This window comes from Eptatretus burgeri, chromosome 5 (assembly GCF_056783735.1).
Source record: "Eptatretus burgeri isolate ZD-2024b chromosome 5, Ebu_testis_v1, whole genome shotgun sequence".
Lineage (NCBI taxonomy): Eukaryota > Metazoa > Chordata > Myxini > Myxiniformes > Myxinidae > Eptatretus > Eptatretus burgeri.
Genome location: NC_140965.1, coordinates 18,053,401 through 18,069,726, shown reverse-complemented (window position 1 = coordinate 18,069,726; position 16,326 = coordinate 18,053,401). Strand labels below are relative to the sequence as shown.

Below are 16,326 nucleotides of genomic sequence, written 5' to 3'. Positions count from 1 at the left end.
CCTTGAAAATTCTATGGCCGCCGCAGGGCCCCCTTAAGGTCACCGTGCGACATCAAATCAAAGACCGTACGGCAACCCCACGTTTTCGGTCTCCACAATTTCGAAGACCTAAGGCCTAAGTCACATTTGCTCTACGGCGAGGATACGGCGGCCATACGCCCTCTGAATTGACAGAAACGTGCGGCGGCCGCAGAGTTTCTGAGGTGACCTCAGGGTGGCCCTACGCCGTATGGCTATATTTTACACGCCGTAAGGTCGCCGTGGAATTATAATGCGGAGTTATAACTTTTTTCATTTCTACATTCGCCGTAGCAATTCGACAAGCCGAAAAAAAAAAACTGGTTAAAAAAAATAAAGAATTACCCCATTCGTTACCGTCCGTCTGGCCGCACATTCGCCTTAGGGCCCCCCTGCCGTCCCCCTGCGGTCGCCTTGCGTCTGCCTTGAAAATTCTATGGCCGCCGCAGGAACGCCCGAATGTCACCGTGCGACATCAAATCAAAGACCGTACGGCAACCCCACGTTTTTGGTCTCCACAATTTATAAATACGCCATGTGGCTCCCCGAAAAATAAAAACATATGTGACTGCTATATTGTGTGACCGTGGAAATACTGCGGCCGCCGTATAATTGGTAATGGCCGTAGATTTTGGAGACCCCACGGCCGCTGTGGCAAATGTGACTTAGGCCTAAATACGCCGTGCGGCTCCCCGAAAAATAAAAACATATGTGACTGCTACATTGTGTGACCGTGGAAATATTGCGGCCGCTGTATAATTGCTAGTAGACGTAGATTTTGGAGACCCCACGGCCGCCGTGGCAAATGTGACCTAGGCCTTACTGTCGGGGATGCAGGATAGGCAGGTGAGGCAGGCGAGGGTGCTGGTGATCCTGAGGTGGATGGACCAGGGCTGAAGAACTCCCTGATTGAGAGCTGCCTGGCAGATTGCCGCAGGTTTCGATGTAGCTCCTTGTGTGAAAGCATCACGTCATCCAACCCCCTCTTGAACTTGACGTAATACTCCATGACCGGATCGGCATCTCGCAGCCTCTTGGTAACTGACTGCATGTCCTGCAGTATCTCACTCACTAACTTAACCGTGACTTTAGACCTTGACACCTCTTCCTCCTCATTGCTGCCCGCGTCGTCCTCCTCCTCGGAAACCTTGGTAATGGCTCCCAACTCATCTTCGGTGAGCTCCTCGGCATGTGAGGCAATAAGAGCATCCAATTCCTCAGGCTCCATGTAGTCAAAGCATCCCAGACGTGGTTGACCACTTTAGTTCTCAGAACAGTGCTTGCCGCAACACTTTGTTGGACCACCTTCTCGTTCTTCCGTATTTAGCAAACGGTGGATTCGTGTACTCCATACAGTGTGCCCACACGAGCCACACGCTGTCCTCCCAGCAGCTGGTCCAGCAGATCCAGTGAGTGACTCAGGCTCATCAATTTCTTTTGCCTATTGGCAGTCAATGCATCTCCGGCACTGGTCTTGCGCTTGGGAGCCATGTTTGATCAATGAGCGGAACTAGAGGCAAAACACTGGTCAAGGCAGTGGGACGAGAAGAATGATTGAGACCCAGGACACACTGCTTACATGCTGCGAGAATTGTGGGTAGCTGCGGGAGGGGTGAGTAATCTGCCCATTTTGTGTTTGTGGGGGATGTTGGTGGATGGAACCTTTTACCAGATATATTCAGCTGGGACCTGGAGTAAATGTGTTGAAGCATTTTAATTATGCAAGCGTCATGCTAACATTGTACTAATATGGTGTCAGATGTGGTGGAACATTTTAATTGTGTAACTCATGATTGCTGGGGGGGGAGGGGTGGGACATCTTTGGCAGCTTGTAATAGATTCTGTGAAGCGTCTTTATCACGAAATGGTGGAACAAGCTCTACTGCTCGGTTATAGCGTGCCTGGTGGAAGATATGTTTTGAAATAGTTATGTACGCAGCTCGTGGGTGATATGTTTTTGCGTAGAGTACTGTACAGTTTACACATACAGCTCGTTTACAGCGTGGCTTGTGAATGATATTGTTGTGAATTCTGGCCCGCCCGGCGTGCAATCGGCCACGTAACTTGGATCGTGACTGCGTCGCCCACCGGACGGACAATTCAGTCGTGACCCTCCTGGGACTACCGCCAGAAACCAGTCACGGGTGGGGGTTTAACTCCACCACCACCCAGTCCGCAGTCTGTGGTGTACACGGTGTTCTAGTCTTTGGCCGGGGCGATTGGATTGCTGAAGCGAGAAACTCAGCGCAACTCGCGCGGTTCGAGTTCAACACCGGGCGAGGGTCCCAGAGAAGCGCATCGCGAGTTTCGCGCGCCCGCACGCACAGTCTTTGGTGCCAGGCGTCTCGCCATCACAGGACGGCTCGGGATGGCGGAAGGTCGGGGCACGGCGCACGGACGAGTGCCCGTCTTCGTCGGAGACGACTTCGAATTATTTTCTGAACAATTGGGCTGCTATTTCCACGCGAATGATGTAGACGATGAAAGCAAACGCAAATCGATCTTGCTCGCCTCGCTATCAACGGAACATTATCGGCTACTAAGTGATTTAGTAGCGCCGGATAAGCCCAGTGACGACGGGCTGTTGTTTCAAGACGTGGTAGGGAAGATGAAAGCCCACATGGCGCTGGAGAAGTCATTGCAGCTGGCTCGATACCAGTTCGATCACCTCGCGAAGGGTACGGAGGAGTGCGTTGCAGATTTCGTGGCACGGGTGAAGCATTCGGCTGTGGCTTGCAAGTTTACGGCGGAGGAGCGTCCAGCTCGACTCAGAGATCGCTTTGTTTCTGGGCTGCAAGATGCGAAGATGGTGTCGGCCATTCTGCGAATGCGAAGTGTCGACGTTACATTCGACTCAGCGGTCGAGACTGCTTCAGCTGTCGAGCAGACACTCACAGATGTCCGCGCCATCGCCGGCCAGGACATGATGGGTAGTTCCGGCTGGGGCATGTCGGGTGACCCCGGGGTCCACGCGATGACCCAGGTGTCCCACATCATGCGCAAGTCTGTCGGTGCGAGCCGTGGGCGCGCGCCGCAGCGCGGCCACACAGGGAGCGAGATGGACACGCAGGGGTGCTGGGGGTGTGGTGGTCCGCACCTGAGGCGAGTGTGCCCGTATAAGAACACCGTGTGTTTGCATTGTCACAAGGTGGGACATCAGAAGCGTGTGTGTCGAATGGCGGGGCCGCCGTTAAGGTCTTGGATAGCGAGGTGCGGGATGACCCCAGCGACCTGGAGAGCTGCCTGCAGTCAGGACATAGCGATCCCGGCGGCCCGGAGCAGGAAATGCAACCAATGTTGAGCCTGTTTTCGATTGGTCTGGAGGTGACAAGACCAATAACAGTGGAGGTCGAGGTGAATGGCGAGCCGATCGTGTTTCAAGTTGACACCGGGGCTGCAGTGTCGGTCATGGGCGGGCGGGCGGCTCGTGGCCTTCGCGGTGTTCACCTGGTCAAGACGACCTTGTCGCTGTGCACGTACACCGGTGAAGCGATTGCACCACTTGCTGTGACAGACGTCTCGGTGGTCTACCGGGGTCAAAGCGCCCTACTCTCGTTATTTGTGGTACGAGGGGAGGGGCCCGCCCTTTTGGGCCGGGACTGGTTGGCACGCCTCAGGCTAGACCTCCAGTTCGTACCTCCAGGTGCACCTGTGCCTCCTTCGAGACCCGAGGGCGAGGTTCTGGCGGCAGGAGCCGCGACGATGCAACGTGGGCTGCCGGTAATTGCCTCCGGCGACGACGATATGTGGGTCTGGAGCAACGGGAGCCGTGCCAGCGGTGACGGGCTCTCGCGCTCCCGCTACGCTCGTGGTACGGTGCGCACCCGTGTCGTTCAGGTGATTTCAGCGGGGGATTGGAGCGAGCCGGTCGCGTTCAAGAAGTTCGCGGACCGCGACCATCGACGACAAGCAAGTCATCGCAACGTCGCGGCGACAACCAAGAGGCGTACACACGATGTGATTCATGGGTTGCTAATTGTTGCGTATTTGATTTTCGCTGCACGAGTGATGCAAGTTAGCATTGTTAAAATAAATGCCGACAGTTCGCGTGTGAGCATAATATGTTTGGCTGGGATCAATTGATGGGATGTCCGATATGATCGATGTGATGTGAAGGGCTTGGGGGCGATCGTGGCGAATCAAGAGGTCTTGCCGATCTCCAGCTGCGAGGGCAGCCCACGGTTCGCTACCCTGTCATGTGTGGGGATTATGCTGGGAGGACACGCTGTACGTGAGGGGAAGGTTGCATGGGAGCAGACAATGTTTTTGTTGTTGTATGAGACTGATATGTCTCCAGGCTGCACTGACCGTCCGTGTGGACGTGCATGGTTTTCTCGTTTGGGTTGGATGCGCAGTTTTGGTGTGGGACTCAGAGATCGGCTCAGAGCCGGGGCTGGTTCGCTGTTCAGCGTTACCCCCACCCCTGGTTGCGCCAAGGTCAGACGTGCCTGGCACCCTGGAGCGCGAACCTCTGTTCTCGCCAAGGCCGTTCGGACGTGCGTTGAGATCTCGGCTGGATGTGATGCGTGGGTTTGTTATGGGATTGATGGTGCGCCCAGCCGACGGCGCTGTTCAGCGTCACCGCCCATCTCTGATATGGCCAAGGTCAGACGGGCCTGGCGCCGTGCAGCACAAACCTCTGGTCTCGCCAAGGTCGGCCGCGCTGGCGCCACGGGGCTTCCAGGCTCGGAATGTTTATCTGATTCGGTTCTGTCTGGGGGAGATGTGCCGCCTTGTCGACCGGGGGCATTTGATGGTGCGGGTGGAGGTTCGCTCGGGAGGTCATCGCAACCTCGCCAGAGGGCGTGTAAGCATGAGCCGCCTGGGGTGCTTTCCAACTTGCTTCTTGCTATCTTTAACGCGGTCAGGGTTTTTGTGGGTTCATCGTGCAATTCAGTATTCGGGCACCTGTCCGTTGCTTTGAAGTTCAACTCGCTCACCTCGACACGTTATATGGTGTGATGGGGATAGAGGGCTGAGTTATGGGCCGGATGACACCAGCGGCATTAGGGTTGCGGGTAGCAGATGAAGCACGGTTCCTTTTGTTCCGTCTCGTCTGGGTTTTGGTGCACGGCCGCCTGATTAATGCCATTTTTGGCTCTGGTTATTTTCTGTGTGGTGGTGCCTATGCTTTTTGATTATTATCGTTTTTGTACCTCTTTGCTGTTATGTCATGGTATTCTGTGCCGATTATGCTTATCATTATGATGGTCATTTTATAATAGTTTTAGGAGGGAGGAGTGTGGTGTACTGGCCTGCGGGGGCAGGGCACAATGCGGGGAGCGTTGTGGAGGCGTGGAGGAGTGGTTTTGGGGGGTCACGTGCCTGCAAGGGATATAGGTGTTCGCGCCGCCCTTAGGCGTTGTGTAGTCTGTAGTAGTGTGCATTCGGACGGGCAATAAACAGGGTTCGACAATCCTCACGGCTATCCGAGTCCCGCTGCCCTCCGGACATTACACAGTCCACCCGCGCGAGATAGGGTAAATCGCCGAAAGTCGATATACCTATGGTACTCGCACAGGTAATCTGCCGAGGGATGGGACCACGCCACAGGCCGACTCCGGACATGAACCGCTTAAGCGGTTCGTTCCGTATTACAGGGATAACCGAGCGGAGTTATCGACGGCCTTGACGGTTCCGATTAATTACCGGGATGTTGAAACCCACTACGAATCCCTTACGTGATGCAGGATGGAGAGTCAATTAAAAGGAGACGAAGTAAAGCGGGAACAATTGGACAAGCACATTTATTCCGCACCACACGGCAGCACGGAAGGCACGTATAATACAGTAATACACCAAAAGCAATACACAGGAATACAATAAAACCAAAGAAACACACGTATGCAGTGGTAAAGAAACAAAAGCAATGCACGAACGCAGATCTACTACCGAATAGGACTTACACACGGCAACACTTACACAGTTTTACTTCACAGACTGGCGCCACCCACAGACACTTACACAAAAACCCCAAAAGAAAAGAAGTCACGACTTCCCTGGGTGCGTCGTCCAGCCTTGGCGACCGCAGTCTCGAGTCCCTCCAGCGTGGTGCACCGAGCTCGTGCCGCGCGTAGCTCCCGTCGTCCGCCCGACAGCTCGGACGGGTTTTTTGGGGGAACTGGACCGGGTTTCGCCGCTATCTCGGTGCGGACGGGGTGGGGAATGGCAGGCGCTCCGTCCAGGGACTGCACCGACTGGCTTGAGAAGCCCCGTGCTCAACCGAACCATGAACAGAACGGACGATGCACACACAGTACGATCCTTGCTCCGATAGTCTCGAGCCTCTCCTAGTTTCGAGCTTTCTCCTCGGTTCGAGCTGCCTTCTCAGTTTCGAGCTTCTCCCAGGGCGATCCGATGCACACACAGTACGATAGTTGCTCCGACGGTCTCGAGCCTCTCCTAGTTTCGAGCTTCTCCCAGGGCGATCCGATGCACACACCCAGAGCAATGACTCTCCACCCCTCAACAACCGACCGAACAAGAGCCCAACTCGAACCGGGACAAGGGAACAACCAACCACACGACTCTTCACGCCCACCCTTTTGTAGGGTGGGGCTCCGCCCTTCGCCCCGCCCCGTCTCTGGCTCCACCTCCCTTCTGGAAGCTTCCCAAAAAGGGGCATGCCTTCTCGTTCCCCCCTCCCCGCGCCGTGCGGGGGACGAGGAAAGTCAGTTTTGGCTCGGGGCCCGGGAATTAGTCCCCCAAAATCAGGCCCCCACCTTTTTTCACCTTTGACCTCTGGCTCAAATCGCACCTCCCCCATGCCAAAGCGCAGGCGTTTTGGGCGGGAGATCTTGGCGGGAGATATTCAAGCTGCCACTCCGCTCCGTTTCATCTGTCCCGCGGAGATCGTGACCGCACGGTGCTCGTTGAATGGCGAGTGCCGAAGATGTGGTAGCGTAGTTGTGGAAGGTGGCATCGTGGTGTGAATGGCGTGGTTGTTGGCGTCGTGTAGTGAATGGCGTGATCATTGAGATGTTGGTTGTGGCGATGTTCGTTGTTGTTCTTGCACCAAATTAACGACAGCAAAAGAAAAACGACTAACTGAAGAATCGCAGCCCGAATGGATCACATATATTCCCTCTATACAATGGGTTTGGGCTAACTATACATGAACTTACCGATATATCTCACCTGAGGACCCTTTATGGTGTAATGCGAATTTCCACAGCTGTAACAATATGTTTTATGTGTGCAGCTCGTTGAATTTATTACTTTTTTCGTCAGCGAAAAACCGTGAATATGTGAAGCACAAGGCTGTGAATGTCCAAGCAGGTCACATTTTGTAAACTGCGAATATACGGGGTCCGCGAACAGCGAATGCGAATAGCGGGGTCCGACAGTACACAACAAGCTGTTAAACGCCATTTCCACATGCGTAGACTGAGAAACTCTGCCGTTAGAATATCTGCCTTATATCTGACTTTATAGCTGGCATAAAGTTTGCTGTGGATTGAAAAGCAATGTGAATTGTAAGGCAACATCAATTGCAAGGTTCTACAGTATGCATAATTTATGAAGGAAAAGAGGACAGAACAAACAGAATTTTATTCAAAACCAAGAAGCTATTCTGATGATTCTAAGGGAACAAAGCGACATTATCTCTGGGGTACTGCACATGTACCACCACGATAGCAAGAGCTAGAATCAAGTGGTAGAAAAAGTACAATGCCAAACACGGAGGAATTACGTGCTTTCAGGAAAGGCAGGTATTTATTGGTGGAGCCTAAGCCTGCTGGGAAATAACCGCATGAAAAGGAAATACAGCGTCATCTGTTGTATGAAAATGAGGAAAGGGTTCTGTTGTATGATAATCATAATTAAGAGACAGTACAAGACTGCAGTATAAAGACATTGCCTCGGGTCATGATCAAAACTGACTGTAGAATAGCAATGGAAAGATTGCCCAACAAAGCCATGCAACTACGCAAACAGCATGCCGGTGCTTTGCTCAAAACCACAAGAACAATCGATAGTTTCGAGATTAAAGGGCCAGATGATTTTGGAGAAGGGTATCACACTGCTTGTGCTCTGAGCCTTACTATTATGACTCAGCCTTCCAGTCTGTAAAGGGAGCCTCTGCTATTCTCATTGATGAAAATGGCAGATGTGTGGTTGGTAATGAAATTTGCAAGTCAAAAATAGAAAGTAGCATGACAAATGGGAAATAGCATCCTGTGAAATGGAGCTGTTGTAGTGAATGCAAGGTGCAGTCACTGAAGCAGAATTAGATGCCATCGTTAACCCCAAACAGCCATTTCAGGAACCCGTACAAGAGCTGTCTTAGATGCCTTAGCTGAGACCTGCCTTAGATGCACGTGATGATGGATATACTGGTGAACACGACACCATAGTTTTCTAGCAAACAGCATAACAGGAACGTTTATAGAGTTACAAGGTCACTTGCTTGTTTCAATGATGGGGGATGTTGCAGTTAACTTTGTATATGAGCCTCAGGCTCACCCCTTCGTTTTGTTTTTTTACAGTAATGGTGATGCATCAGCATATTAGATGCATACACATACACCTGCAGTTTCATTTATTACTGAAATTATTTCATGCACATTTTAGTCGAAATATATAATTCATGCACAAACAGAAGTGCTGGTACTTCAACACATTGATTAACACATGACAATCGAACCACAATTCACCACATGATACTATTTACACAGCGAGCCGCAATTCTCCCCGACCCCCCCCCCAAACCCCCTCCAAGAGAAACAAATCAGAAAAAATACTTAAAAAAAAAAAACAAAGAAAACATGGAACCCCCAAAATACAAGCAAACAAGGTTGGAATGACACCACAATATGGCACCACAATCCTTTTTACAGATTGCCATTACGACATCTTTTGAAATTTTTCCATCTCAATGGATACAGGAGCAAAATAAATAAATAATATCCTACAATAAATATAGTACACAATTACACCAATCCACACTAAAAATCTACAATTTCCTCCCACAAAGACATCTTTGTAAAATAGTTACCCTCGCCAAAGGAGAGGGAATTGCATTTGGGTCCGTTTGTTTGTCTGCACAGAACTTTCGTGATTTTCTCTGCAACTGCTTGTTGGATTGAGACGAAATTTTCACCATTGGTGCGACAACTCATGTAAATGTTTTAATGATAATTATGACGTCATAGGTCACCTGGTGTGGCAGCCAGAGTGGAAAAACGGAAACATTTTTGGACCTCTGTATCTCTGAAACCGCACCAAGGAAAAAATGGAAACTTGGCACATGGCAAGTACTCCTCATGGGGAATGAGTTTGATTTTTATGACATCATAATTGCAAATGTAGAATGCCACATCCTATCAGTATGAAAAATTTTGATGGTCATCGAGGGATAAAATGGTCCACAGGGAAAAAATGAATTATGTCATTGGCCACGTGATTTGGCAGCCATATTGTATTTTAACTAAATACCTTCAAAAATCTTCTACTCTGAAGTGGCTGAACAAATGGAGGTGAAATGAACACATATTGTTGCGGGGCCGGGCGTCGGCCGCGAGCACGACCGCGAGATGGAGCTGTAGAGTCGGCTCGACCGATCGCCTGGAATTTAGATCGTACCTTTTCGGAAAACTCCAGAAAAGTACGGGTCTTTTTGGACCGAAGTTCGCCAATAGACAGACCACGTGGGGTAGGGTCGATTGCCAATTTCAATTTACCTAAATACCCACGTGGTCCAACCTACCGTGGAAATTCACCCTCGAAGGCTCCCGTATGCAACGAGCCGCTTAGCATACCCGTTCCGTGTGCGATCCGAGCAGTTTGATCGCCGAGATCCGTCTGTCCCAAATATCCCGTTGCAACGGCCTGGCTAATTTTCCAACACGCAGCACACGAAGCCAATGAAGGAATAGACGCGAACGAGCTGAAACGTTTAACAATCGGGGTATTTATTCACAATTAGGGATGAGGGGAGCACATAAGGGCAGAGCTAAACCGAATATTAATAAATGCACGTATATACAAGCAAAAAGCTCTTATACCATTTACTACTTATCTGACTGGCGCCACGAACACACATATGCACACACCCAAAATGATCGGACCAAATGGTCTTTATTGAGGCCTATCTCGGACCTGTCCGCCTCGTGCGGTCTTCAAGGACCAGGTCCTCAGGGCAGAACTGGACCCCCAGCACGATCCGGACGATCCAGGCGAACGAAGTCGGCAGGGCGAAGGCTGGCGGGAGAAGACCCTCCGTGGCAACGACCACTCCATGCGCAGACACCCTCGCACTCAATCGCCCTGCGCGCAGATGTTCACACTTCTTGCCAGAACCAGAACCAGAACCCGTGTGCGCACTTCTTGCCAGACCCAGAACAACGAACGTGCACTTCTTGCTAGGACCAGAACAACTACCAGAACAACTGCGCGCACTTCTTGCCAGAACCAGAACAAGAACCCGTGTGCGCACTTCTTGCCAGGACCAGAACGACGACCAGAACAACTGCGCGCACTTCTTGCCAGAACCAGAACAAGAACCCATGCGCGCACTTCTTACCAGGACCAGAACGACGACGAACGCGCAAATCGTGCCTATAATTATACCCCCCTCTTCAGAATGGGGGGGGGGGAGGGGCACCTCCTCGCTCGTCTCTCTCACTGGCCAAAACGGGCGGCAAGCTCCTTGAACTCCGCCCACCATGACGTCGGCCAGTGCGAGGTGAAGGAAGCGAAGTGAAGGTGAGGCTGATGTGGTGTGGTCGGCGTTGATGTTGGGGGGTTTTAAAAATAAAAGAAAAACCCTAACTATCAAAATAACTCCACAGCGCAGGAACATTTAATTACCCATTAGACCAGGGACGGGACCCTAACTGGCAACACGTTCTTACCGATATAACTGACCTATAGGACCTGTATGTTGAGTGCTCATGGCTTCCAGATTCGCAACAGATAAAATGGTCCACAGGGAAAAAATGAATTATGTCATCGGTCATGTGATTTGGCAGCCATGTTGTATTTTAAATAAATACCTTCAAAAATCTTCTACTCTGAAGTGGCTGAACAAATGGAGATGAAACGAACACATATTATTTTTAATGCCATCATGGGTGATGAAGTTTGTGGTCAAATTTCATTGAAATCGTTTGCCTAGTTTCTGAGAAGTTGCAAGTATTTGTGGACAGACGGACGGACGACACGCCATCCCATAAGCTCGTTGGAACTACTTTACAAGTGAGCTAAAAACCATCTCTGGGACTACTGTAACAAACAAACTATATTTGGAAGCTGACCGGGGCTCAGTGATGATCCAGAAGAGAGCCCTCGGCACAAAACTGTGAGAACAAAAAAACATCACAGCTTGGTCCATGAATCGTGACCCCTGACCGAAATGAAGGTGAATGCTTTGAGCCCATATCAATCAAAGACACACACACACACACACACAAACACACACACACACACACACACACACACACACACACACACACACACACACACACACACACACACACACACACACACACACACACACCCTTTTATTAGTATACATTTATATTAATATTTTGTAATGTTAGCAAATCACACAAAACAGAAATAGCAAACTGCATATGCAATGCCAAAAAAAGGGATCCCTGTGCACTGTGCCGTCATGAGTTGCAAAAGCACGTTATGAAGCACTGTATTTCACTCAATGAATTTACACTTTCTGCACATTCCATAATTTTTTCTTCACTCAATATAATCGTCCTAACAGTAGAAAAAGTTAAGTTTAATGCTTTGCTTAAATAAATACACTAAGTTATAAAAATTGCTCATTTGTTAAAAGTTTCAGATTTCACTCCAGATTTCGACACTTATTTTGTTCACCAGATCTGATTCTGAAATCCAACATAATATTTCGATTATATACTTTAATTAGTCCGCGAGAGTAGATCGTGTTTCCAAATTGAGGCATGCTTGAATAGGCCGAACAAAATTGCTCCTAAATACTCCAGCAACCACAGAGGGCTGACCAAGATGGCGTGTTTTTTTGTTATGAGCACCCCCTAAATTATCTTCAAAATGGGTGTTTTAATTAACCCAAACACCCAATTTTTACTCCAGCATTTCTTTGGAGTTTTCTTAGTATGCATGCAAAGTTTCAGGCTGCTAGGTTTTATAGTTTTGGAGTTATAGAGACACACTGGCACACACACACACACACACACACACACACACACACACACACACACACACACACACACACACACACACACACACACACACACACACACACACACACACACACATTTCCTTTTATTAGTATCGATGTCTGTACATATTGTATGTTTTTGTTAATACTTACTGATGTTATTAAAATAATCTATATTAATTTTATTTGTAGAATAATATTGTTACGTGGAAAAGAGGGGGCATGGAATGGGGAGAGGGGGAGGGTTGGGGTTCATTGTTAGATTATTGTAAGAATAGTTTGGTCTGTATGTTTTGAGTAGATTAGATTGCCATGTATCAGGGACCTGTCAGTACAAGTCGTCTTGTTACACATGATGCCGAGGAGGCAGCATATGTACTTTAGAGACAGTATATAATTTGGAAAATAATTTATGCTTTAAAACTTCTCATTAGTGGGTGGAGCCAGTTGAGGACTTGTGACCACAAAAAGGCACGAGGAAAGCACTACGTGCTTTAACAGGACTGATCGCGATCTGTCTGGCTGATGCATCACAAGTCATAGTGGCGAGATGCGCTGTAGGGCCTGGAAGAGGAGATAGACTTATTTTTCTATTGGGGCCACCCTGTGGGCGTGACGGTCTGGAGGAGGGTACCTCCCACAAGTAGCAGGCAGCTAATCACAAGACCTGCCCCTGGTGAATGCAATCAGAGGACTCACCGTGGAGAAGCTCTGTGGAAAAGTAGAGGGAGTCCACGAGGGCTGTGTCTGCACAGACACACATAACAGGGTTGAAGTGGGATACTTTGGACACAAAGAACATCATTCTCTCACTCTCTTTTTCTCTCTCTCTCTCTCTCTCTCTCTCTCTCTCTCTCTCTCTCTCTCTCTCTCTCTATCTCTCTCTCTCTCTCTCTCTCTCTCTCTCTCTCTCTCTCTCTCTCTCTCTCTCTCTTTTCGTGTCTCACTCTGTCTTTCTCGCTGACTCTCATGTTCTGCTCTACTTCATCGTTGCTCAAGGAGGAATGCTCTCTGGAGACGTGGATGCCACCTGATAATCTCTCGGTTCCACTAATTCACTCCTGCACCCTTCCTGTTCCCGAGCTGCACCATTGCTCTGCACACCACTTAGCATCGTACCAAACGGAAGTCTGCGCCTGCTTACCCCATTGTTTTGTGCGAGTGTGGTCTCTGTGGTGACCATACTCGTACAAAAAACGTCTTGTTATGTTTCAAATTCACGTTTAGAATTCATGTTTGGGAAACAGCAGTGATGTCATCGGGAATGGCCGGAACAGGAGTGACGGTTGCTTTTTTTTGGTGTGGGAGAAGTATAGAGAGACACTTCGGCAGAGGAGTAAAGGCTGTGCTGTGCTTTCTTGTAAAAGGTGTGGAGTAACTCAACTAGTCACTAAACAATGGCATTCATGCTTACCTGACAGAAGGCTGGCAGTTTGAAGCAGCTCTCCTGCAAACCCTCCTACTACACTTCTGTGCCTCCACGTACACAACTACAGGAGTATCTCCAGCATCACTGATGCTGAGAAGGGAACTAGAGCTCCCACTCGTTACTTTGGCTTCACCAAGCGTAATCATGTGCCGTCAGCTACATTTTTACAGGAGTATTTCTCCTTTTCTTTCCTGGCATCCCTCAACTGTGATTGCCAACAGGCCCAGAGACATACCTACACCTCAGTAGGCTCCTCAATTTGTTCAGTGACCTCAAAGGGGGCTAAACAACAGCCTTCATGGATAAAGGATTATATGACTAGCCAATTCTTTAAAAAGTGGAATATTTTATTTAGAATTCACATGTTTTGGAAACAGCAATGCTGTTTTCAGAAATGGCTGGAATGGGAATGACAGTTGGTTTTGCAGTTGTGAGAGCTCAGAGAGACACTGAGTCAGAGGCGTAAAGGCTGTGTTGTGATTACTTGTTTAAACTGTTCACAATCCGTTGGCTTTTACAAACAGTTAGTCTTGCATCATTATTGTACGTAACAGCTCTCACTGTCCAAATTATTTCACCTGCAGCTGCACCATAGAATAGCTTTTTCGGAATGCTGAGCCTGAAAATATCTCAATGCCAAAAACGCCTATTGTATAACGTGGAATGGAAAAGCATCTCGGTTATCAAATAATTTGTTGTGAAAATTATTATTAATATCGATTTGTAATTATTAAAAAAAAACCTGAACCGAGTTTGGTTTTCCTTTTTAAAATCTGAGGTCTTTTGATTGATATTGTCATGTCATAGGCCCAGCTGATGCAGATGCTCTGCGTCGGAGGTCTAAAGACCTCCGGAAATGACCCAAATTATCTTCAAATTTGAACTGCGCTATTTTAACAAGTTACTGCGTTCATTACCCTTTACGATCCTTCGAGGATTGCCCAATAAATAAACCAAATTTAGTGGTTGCGAAGGCAGGAAGGCAGGAAAATGTTTCTTTGCAAATACTCTAAATGGTTTCGTTACAAATGTTTATGGGGATGAGGATTGACAAGATGCTAATAAATAATAGGTGGAACGAACCAAGTTGCCAATAGCCACACATAATGAATAAGGGAAAACACTCAAACTTGTATACAAAGAAATTGTACTCCAACTGAGGTGCCAAACTACCAGACTCAAACCAGAGACAATTTAAGGAGCATGCGAGGACTTGTGCAAGCACGAGCTCATCTTGGTCCAGGACGACTGTGGTCGTGCAGGTTGGCCTGGCACAAGGCAAAGTGCGGCTCAGGGCAGGAGGGCAGGAGGGCAGAGGATGGCGTGATGAGGACAGACAGACAGACAGACAGACACAGATGGGTTATCATGCCTCTAATGACTGACCTGAAGTGGATATTTATGCCATGCGCAGAGGACTGATAATTACTCAATGACATGTTTCAAAGATGGTGATCATTCCTGGAATAGTTGACCTCCCACGACCTTGGACAGAGCATCGGTTTACAAATCGATATGGTGCGATGTCGTGTGCATACCCCACAAATTACAGAGGACACAGCATCTTGTCCAGTTACGTCTCTTTGTGTAGTTCCAGATTCAACCATTACAACATCTCTGACAATCTGTATTTCAATGAAGAATCCTCATCTGCCACCCTTTGGTATTTTAATATGTTCACAGTTGTCAAACGGGAGCAACAAACGATGTTATTGTTAAAAAGAGTGAACATGTGAACAATCCATTCTGGAGAATTTAACTGAGGGCACTGTGCCTTCGTCAGTGCAATGTGTGCAAAACATGTGCCAACATCAGTCACATTGAAATGTAGAGATTTTCAAATATACCTGTTAATACAAATTCCATTCTAAACTTTGAAGTGCATCGTGAAAGTTCCTTCTTCTCCCAAAACTAATGCTTGTCGCTTTAAAATTTTGAAGTAGTGGAGTTATGTTCCATAAGGAAAACTAGAAGGGCACTCAGTTGAGTGCATACCTCCACCCCTCAATGCCTGATCCATGAGAACATATCGGGCCCATTACATGTTTGAAATATCATGCTATACAGGACTATGTCGTTTTTGACCCTATCTCTCAATTGTGAAGAACCACTTAAAAAATTATCGGATCCGGGTTCGGATCTTCACCAAAATTGAATCGATTCGTCATGGTCACACATCCAACCTAACCTGTCCACCAAGTTTCATCGGAATCTGTCCACAACTTTTTTGACATATCCTGCACACAAACAAACAGACAGACAGACAGACAGACAGGGATGAAAACATAACCTTCTTCCAGCTTCCATAGCAGAGGTAATGAAGCAATATCACACTGGATTGAACATGTATTAGGATAAACTGAAATACAAGAAGAAAATGCTCGAAGGGTATCCATCCACCTTAAAGGAGCATCCTGCGGTGAGTACAAGTATTGGATCGCCATTGACTTGTGTTCCTCGGGCTTTTTTATTTTTATTTTTAACGTTAAAACAATAAGAATACCGGCACTCAAAAATAATTACAAAATGATTTGCTTGATGTCTTGTTGAGAAACTGCAATTAAGTAGACACACAAACATTTGATGCATCTGTCTTCATTGGAGGGACGGAATCGGTGATAGTCAGCCTTAAGAGCTGAGGGACCGCCGTATCAGCAAGGTTATCAAATGAAATAAGTATTAGGATAATGTTACATTAAGCACACATGGAAAAGGAGGA

At 48.2% G+C, this 16,326-nt stretch overlaps 1 protein-coding gene across 3 annotated transcripts in view; it reads left to right on the top strand.

Annotated features, from left to right (window-relative positions):
• The window catches only part of LOC147025943 (synaptotagmin-10-like), a 184,791-nt gene that overhangs the window by 86,000 nt on the left and 82,465 nt on the right, over positions 1-16,326 (top strand). The window lies entirely within an intron of this gene.